This window comes from Mixophyes fleayi, unplaced genomic scaffold, assembly GCF_038048845.1.
Source record: "Mixophyes fleayi isolate aMixFle1 unplaced genomic scaffold, aMixFle1.hap1 Scaffold_171, whole genome shotgun sequence".
Lineage (NCBI taxonomy): Eukaryota > Metazoa > Chordata > Amphibia > Anura > Limnodynastidae > Mixophyes > Mixophyes fleayi.
In genome coordinates this window covers 50,001-55,000 of record NW_027446046.1, presented here as the reverse complement: position 1 = coordinate 55,000, position 5,000 = coordinate 50,001, and the positions used below count along the sequence as shown (strand labels likewise).

General features: G+C 47.3%; 14 non-coding genes and 9 pseudogenes across 14 annotated transcripts; all 23 read right to left on the bottom strand.

The window, feature by feature from the left end:
- Positions 1-48: 48 nt before the first annotated feature.
- LOC142117511 (5S ribosomal RNA) lies at positions 49-167 on the bottom strand. The gene has a single exon (XR_012682917.1). It is a non-coding gene; the product is annotated as a 5S ribosomal RNA (ribosomal RNA).
- Positions 168-248: 81 nt separating this feature from the next.
- On the bottom strand, positions 249-367 carry LOC142117615 (5S ribosomal RNA; annotated as a pseudogene).
- An 80-nt stretch (positions 368-447) lies between these two features.
- LOC142117274 (5S ribosomal RNA) lies at positions 448-556 on the bottom strand (annotated as a pseudogene).
- A 272-nt stretch (positions 557-828) lies between these two features.
- Positions 829-947, bottom strand: LOC142117833 (5S ribosomal RNA; annotated as a pseudogene).
- Positions 948-1,027: 80 nt separating this feature from the next.
- On the bottom strand, positions 1,028-1,146 carry LOC142117504 (5S ribosomal RNA). The gene has a single exon (XR_012682911.1). It is a non-coding gene; the product is annotated as a 5S ribosomal RNA (ribosomal RNA).
- An 81-nt stretch (positions 1,147-1,227) lies between these two features.
- Positions 1,228-1,346, bottom strand: LOC142117437 (5S ribosomal RNA). Its single transcript, XR_012682849.1, has one exon. It is a non-coding gene; the product is annotated as a 5S ribosomal RNA (ribosomal RNA).
- An 80-nt stretch (positions 1,347-1,426) lies between these two features.
- LOC142117542 (5S ribosomal RNA) lies at positions 1,427-1,545 on the bottom strand. The gene has a single exon (XR_012682945.1). It is a non-coding gene; the product is annotated as a 5S ribosomal RNA (ribosomal RNA).
- An 81-nt stretch (positions 1,546-1,626) lies between these two features.
- Positions 1,627-1,745, bottom strand: LOC142117376 (5S ribosomal RNA). Its single transcript, XR_012682793.1, has one exon. It is a non-coding gene; the product is annotated as a 5S ribosomal RNA (ribosomal RNA).
- An 81-nt stretch (positions 1,746-1,826) lies between these two features.
- On the bottom strand, positions 1,827-1,945 carry LOC142117587 (5S ribosomal RNA; annotated as a pseudogene).
- Positions 1,946-2,025: 80 nt separating this feature from the next.
- On the bottom strand, positions 2,026-2,144 carry LOC142117465 (5S ribosomal RNA). The gene has a single exon (XR_012682874.1). It is a non-coding gene; the product is annotated as a 5S ribosomal RNA (ribosomal RNA).
- Positions 2,145-2,225: 81 nt separating this feature from the next.
- LOC142117364 (5S ribosomal RNA) lies at positions 2,226-2,344 on the bottom strand. Its single transcript, XR_012682782.1, has one exon. It is a non-coding gene; the product is annotated as a 5S ribosomal RNA (ribosomal RNA).
- Positions 2,345-2,425: 81 nt separating this feature from the next.
- Positions 2,426-2,544, bottom strand: LOC142117435 (5S ribosomal RNA). The gene has a single exon (XR_012682847.1). It is a non-coding gene; the product is annotated as a 5S ribosomal RNA (ribosomal RNA).
- Positions 2,545-2,623: 79 nt separating this feature from the next.
- On the bottom strand, positions 2,624-2,742 carry LOC142117536 (5S ribosomal RNA). The gene has a single exon (XR_012682940.1). It is a non-coding gene; the product is annotated as a 5S ribosomal RNA (ribosomal RNA).
- An 81-nt stretch (positions 2,743-2,823) lies between these two features.
- LOC142117575 (5S ribosomal RNA) lies at positions 2,824-2,942 on the bottom strand (annotated as a pseudogene).
- Positions 2,943-3,022: 80 nt separating this feature from the next.
- On the bottom strand, positions 3,023-3,141 carry LOC142117692 (5S ribosomal RNA). Its single transcript, XR_012682972.1, has one exon. It is a non-coding gene; the product is annotated as a 5S ribosomal RNA (ribosomal RNA).
- An 81-nt stretch (positions 3,142-3,222) lies between these two features.
- Positions 3,223-3,341, bottom strand: LOC142117434 (5S ribosomal RNA). Its single transcript, XR_012682846.1, has one exon. It is a non-coding gene; the product is annotated as a 5S ribosomal RNA (ribosomal RNA).
- A 79-nt stretch (positions 3,342-3,420) lies between these two features.
- On the bottom strand, positions 3,421-3,539 carry LOC142117535 (5S ribosomal RNA). The gene has a single exon (XR_012682939.1). It is a non-coding gene; the product is annotated as a 5S ribosomal RNA (ribosomal RNA).
- Positions 3,540-3,620: 81 nt separating this feature from the next.
- LOC142117811 (5S ribosomal RNA) lies at positions 3,621-3,739 on the bottom strand (annotated as a pseudogene).
- An 81-nt stretch (positions 3,740-3,820) lies between these two features.
- Positions 3,821-3,939, bottom strand: LOC142117574 (5S ribosomal RNA; annotated as a pseudogene).
- An 80-nt stretch (positions 3,940-4,019) lies between these two features.
- LOC142117497 (5S ribosomal RNA) lies at positions 4,020-4,138 on the bottom strand. Its single transcript, XR_012682904.1, has one exon. It is a non-coding gene; the product is annotated as a 5S ribosomal RNA (ribosomal RNA).
- A 272-nt stretch (positions 4,139-4,410) lies between these two features.
- On the bottom strand, positions 4,411-4,529 carry LOC142117832 (5S ribosomal RNA; annotated as a pseudogene).
- An 80-nt stretch (positions 4,530-4,609) lies between these two features.
- On the bottom strand, positions 4,610-4,728 carry LOC142117778 (5S ribosomal RNA). The gene has a single exon (XR_012682981.1). It is a non-coding gene; the product is annotated as a 5S ribosomal RNA (ribosomal RNA).
- Positions 4,729-4,809: 81 nt separating this feature from the next.
- LOC142117801 (5S ribosomal RNA) lies at positions 4,810-4,928 on the bottom strand (annotated as a pseudogene).
- Positions 4,929-5,000: the final 72 nt, after the last annotated feature.

The window sequence follows — 5,000 nt, the reverse complement described above, 5'->3', positions numbered from 1 at the left end:
TCTAGAAACCAGCATTGAAGGAAGCCGGAACAAGAGAGAAGAAAAAAAGGCCTACAGCCCCTGGCATTCCCAGGTGGTCTCCCATCCAAGTACTAACCAGGCCCGTCCCTGCTTAGCTTCCAAGATCAGACGAGATTGGGCTTGTTCAGGGTGGTGTGGCTGTAGGTATTGTTTTCCTATTGACCTACATCTCTTATACATCTAGAAACCAGCATTGAAGGAAGCCGGAACAAGAGAGAAGAAAAAAAGGCCTACAGCACCTGGTATTCCCAGGTGGTCTCCCATCCAAGTACTAACCAGGCCTGGCTCTGCTTAGCTTCCAAGATCAGACGAGATTGGGCTTGTTCAGGGTGGTGTGGCTGTAGGTATTGGTTTCCTATTGACCTACATCTCTTATACATCTCAAAACCAGCATTGAAGGAGGCCGGAACAAGAGAGAAAAAAAAAAGCCTACAGCACCTGGTATTTCCAGGTGGTCTCCCATCCAAGTACTAACCAGGCCCAGCCCTGCTTAGCTTCCAAGATCAGGCTTGTTCAGGGTGGTGTGGCTGTAGGTATTGGTTTCCTATTGACCTACATCTCTTATACATCTCAAAACCAGCATTGAAGGAAGTCGGAACAAGAGAGAAAAAAAAAAGGGCCTACAGCACCTGGTATCCCCAGGTGGTCTCGCATCCAAGTACTAACCAGGCCTGGCTCTGCTTGGCTTCCAAGATCAGGCTTGTTCATGGTGGTGTGACTGTAGGTATTGGTTTCCTATTGACCTACATCTCTTATACATCTAAAAACCAGCATTGAAGGAAGCCGGAACAAGAGAGAAAAAAAAAAAGCCTACAGCACCTGGTATTCCCAGGTGGTCTCCCATCCAAGTACTAACCAGGCCTGACCCTGCTTAGCTTCCAAGATCAAACGAGATTGGGCTTGTTTAGAGATGTGTAGCTGTAGGTTTTGGTTTCCTATTGACCTACATCTCTTATAATCTCAAAACCAGCATTGAAGGAAGCCGGAACAAGAGAGAAAAAAAAAAGGCCTACAGCACCTGGTATTCCCAGGTGGTCTCCCATCCAAGTACTAACCAGGCCCGTCCCTGCTTAGCTTCTAAGATCAGACGAGATTGGGCTTGTTCAGGGTGGTGTGGCTGTAGGTATTGTTTTCCTATTGACCTACATCTCTTATACATCTAGAAAACAGCATTGAAGGAAGCCGGAACAAGAGAGAAGAAAAAAAGGCCTACAGCACCTGGTATTCCCAGGTGGTCTCCCATCCAAGTACTAACCAGGCCCGGCTCTGCTTAGCTTCCAAGATCAGACGAGATTGGGCTTGTTCAGGGTGGTGTGGCTGTAGGTATTGGTTTACTATTGACCTACATCTCTTATACATCTGAAAACCAGCATTGAAGGAGGCCGGAACAAGAGAGAAAAAAAAAAGCCTACAGCACCTGGTATTTCCAGGTGGTCTCCCATCCAAGTACTAACCAGGCCCAGCCCTGCTTAGCTTCCAAGATCAGACGAGATTGGGCTTGTTCAGGGTGGTGTGGCTGAAGGTATTTGTTTCCTATTGACCTACATCTCTTATACATCTAGAAACCAGCATTGAAGGAAGCCGGAACAAGAGAGAAGAAAAAAAGGCCTACAGCACCTGGTATTCCCAGGTGGTCTCCCATCCAAGTACTAACCAGGCCCGTCCCTGCTTAGCTTCCAAGATCAGACGAGATTGGGCTTGTTCAGGGTGGTGTGGCTGTAGGCATTGTTTTCCTATTGACCTACATCTCTTATACATCTAGAAACCAGCATTGAAGGAAGCCGGAACAAGAGAGAAGAAAAAAAGGCCTACAGCACCTGGTATTCCCAGGTGGTCTCCCATCCAAGTACTAACCAGGCCCGGCTCTGCTTAGCTTCCAAGATCAGACAAGATTGGGCTTGTTCAGGGTGGTGTGGCTGTAGGTATTGGCTTCTTAATGACCTAAATCTCTTATACATCTCAAAACCAGCATTGAAGGAGGCCGGAACAAGAGAGAAAAAAAAATGCCTACAGCACCTGGTATTTCCAGGTGGTCTCCCATCCAAGTACTAACCAGGCCCAGCCCTGCTTAGCTTCCAAGATCAGACGAGATTGGGCTTGTTCAGGGTGGTGTGGCTGTAGGTATTGTTTTCCTATTGACCTACATCTCTTATACATCTAGAAACCAGCATTGAAGGAAGCCGGAACAAGAGAGAAGAAAAAAAGGCCTACAGCACCTGGTATTCCCAGGTGGTCTCCCATCCAAGTACTAACCAGGCCCGTCCCTGCTTAGCTTCCAAGATCAGACGAGATTGGGCTTGTTCAGGGTGGTGTGGCTGTAGGCATTGTTTTCCTATTGACCTACATCTCTTATACATCTAGAAACCAGCATTGAAGGAAGCCGGAACAAGAGAGAAGAAAAAAAGGCCTACAGCACCTGGTATTCCCAGGTGGTCTCCCATCCAAGTACTAACCAGGCCCGGCTCTGCTTAGCTTCCAAGATCAGACGAGATTGGGCTTGTTCAGGGTGGTGTGGCTGTAGGTATTGGCTTCTTAATGACCTACATCTCTTATACATCTCAAAACCAGCATTGAAGGAGGCCGGAACAAGAGAGAAAAAAAATGCCTACAGCACCTGGTATTTCCAGGTGGTCTCCCATCCAAGTACTAACCAGGCCCAGCCCTGCTTAGCTTCCAAGATCATACGAGATTGGGCTTGTTCAGGGTGGTGTGGCTGTAGGTATTGATTTCCTATTGACCTACATCTCTTATACATCTAGAAACCAGCATTGAAGGAAGCCGGAACAAGAGAGAAGAAAAAAAGGCCTACAGCACCTGGTATTCCCAGGTGGTCTCCCATCCAAGTACTAACCAGGACCGGCTCTGCTTAGCTTCCAAGATCAGACGAGATTGGGCTTGTTCAGGGTGGTGTGGCTGTAGGTATTGTTTTCCTATTGACCTACATCTCTTATACATCTCAAAACCAGCATTGAAGGAGGCCGGAACAAGAGAGAAAAAAAAAAGCCTACAGCACCTGGTATTTCCAGGTGGTCTCCCATCCAAGTACTAACCAGGCCCAGCCCTGCTTAGCTTCCAAGATCAGATGAGATTGGGGTTGTTCAGGGTGGTGTGGCTGTAGGCATTGTTTTCCTATTGACCTACATCTCTTATACATCTAGAAACCAGCATTGAAGGAAGCCGGAACAAGAGAGAAGAAAAAAAGGCCTACAGCACCTGGTATTCCCAGGTGGTCTCCCATCCAAGTACTAACCAGGCCCGGCTCTGCTTAGCTTCCAAGATCAGACGAGATTGGGCTTGTTCAGGGTGGTGTGGCTGTAGGTATTGGCTTCTTAATGACCTACATCTCTTATACATCTCAAAACCAGCATTGAAGGAGGCCGGAACAAGAGAGAAAAAAAATGCCTACAGCACCTGGTATTTCCAGGTGGTCTCCCATCCAAGTACTAACCAGGCCCAGCCCTGCTTAGCTTCCAAGATCATACGAGATTGGGCTTGTTCAGGGTGGTGTGGCTGTAGGTATTGATTTCCTATTGACCTACATCTCTTATACATCTAGAAACCAGCATTGAAGGAAGCCGGAACAAGAGAGAAGAAAAAAAGGCCTACAGCACCTGGTATTCCCAGGTGGTCTCTCATCCAAGTACTAACCAGGCCTGTCCCTGCTTAGCTTCCAAGATCAGACAAGATTGGGCTTGTTCAGGGTGGTGTGGCTGTAGGTATTGTTTTCCTATTGACCTACATCTCTTATACATCTAGAAACCAGCATTGAAGGAAGCCGGAACAAGAGAGAAGAAAAAAAGGCCTACAGCACCTGGTATTCCCAGGTGGTCTCCCATCCAAGTACTAACCAGGACCGGCTCTGCTTAGCTTCCAAGATCAGACGAGATTGGGCTTGTTCAGGGTGGTGTGGCTGTAGGTATTGGTTTCCTATTGACCTACATCTCTTATACATCTCAAAACCAGCATTGAAGGAGGCCGGAACAAGAGAGAAAAAAAAAAGCCTACAGCACCTGGTATTTCCAGGTGGTCTCCCATCCAAGTACTAACCAGGCCCAGCCCTGCTTAGCTTCCAAGATCAGACGAGATTGGGCTTGTTCAGGGTGGTGTGGCTGTAAGTATTGGTTTCCTATTGACCTACATCTCTTATACATCTCAAAACCAGCATTGAAGGAAGTCGGAACAAGAGAGAAAAAAAAAAGGGCCTACAGCACCTGGTATCCCCAGGTGGTCTCGCATCCAAGTACTAACCAGGCCTGGCTCTGCTTAGCTTCCAAGATCAGGCTTGTTCATGGTGGTGTGACTGTAGGTATTGGTTTCCTATTGACCTACATCTCTTATACATCTAAAAACCAGCATTGAAGGAAGCCGGAACAAGAGAGAAAAAAAAAAAGCCTACAGCACCTGGTATTCCCAGGTGGTCTCCCATCCAAGTACTAACCAGGCCTGACCCTGCTTAGCTTCCAAGATCAAACGAGATTGGGCTTGTTTAGAGATGTGTAGCTGTAGGTTTTGGTTTCCTATTGACCTACATCTCTTATAATCTCAAAACCAGCATTGAAGGAAGCCGGAACAAGAGAGAAAAAAAAAAGGCCTACAGCACCTGGTATTCCCAGGTGGTCTCCCATCCAAGTACTAACCAGGCCCGTCCCTGCTTAGCTTCCAAGATCAGACGAGATTGGGCTTGTTCAGGGTGGTGTGGCTGTAGGTATTGTTTTCCTATTGACCTACATCTCTTATACATCTAGAAAACAGCATTGAAGGAAGCCGGAACAAGAGAGAAGAAAAAAAGGCCTACAGCACCTTGTATTCCCAGGTGGTCTCCCATCCAAGTACTAACCAGGCCTGGCTCTGCTTAGCTTCCAAGATCAGACGAGATTGGGCTTGTTCAGGGTGGTGTGGCTGTAGGTATTGTTTGCCTATTGACCTACATCTCTTATACATCTGAAAACCAGCATTGAAGGAGGCCGGAACAAGAGAGA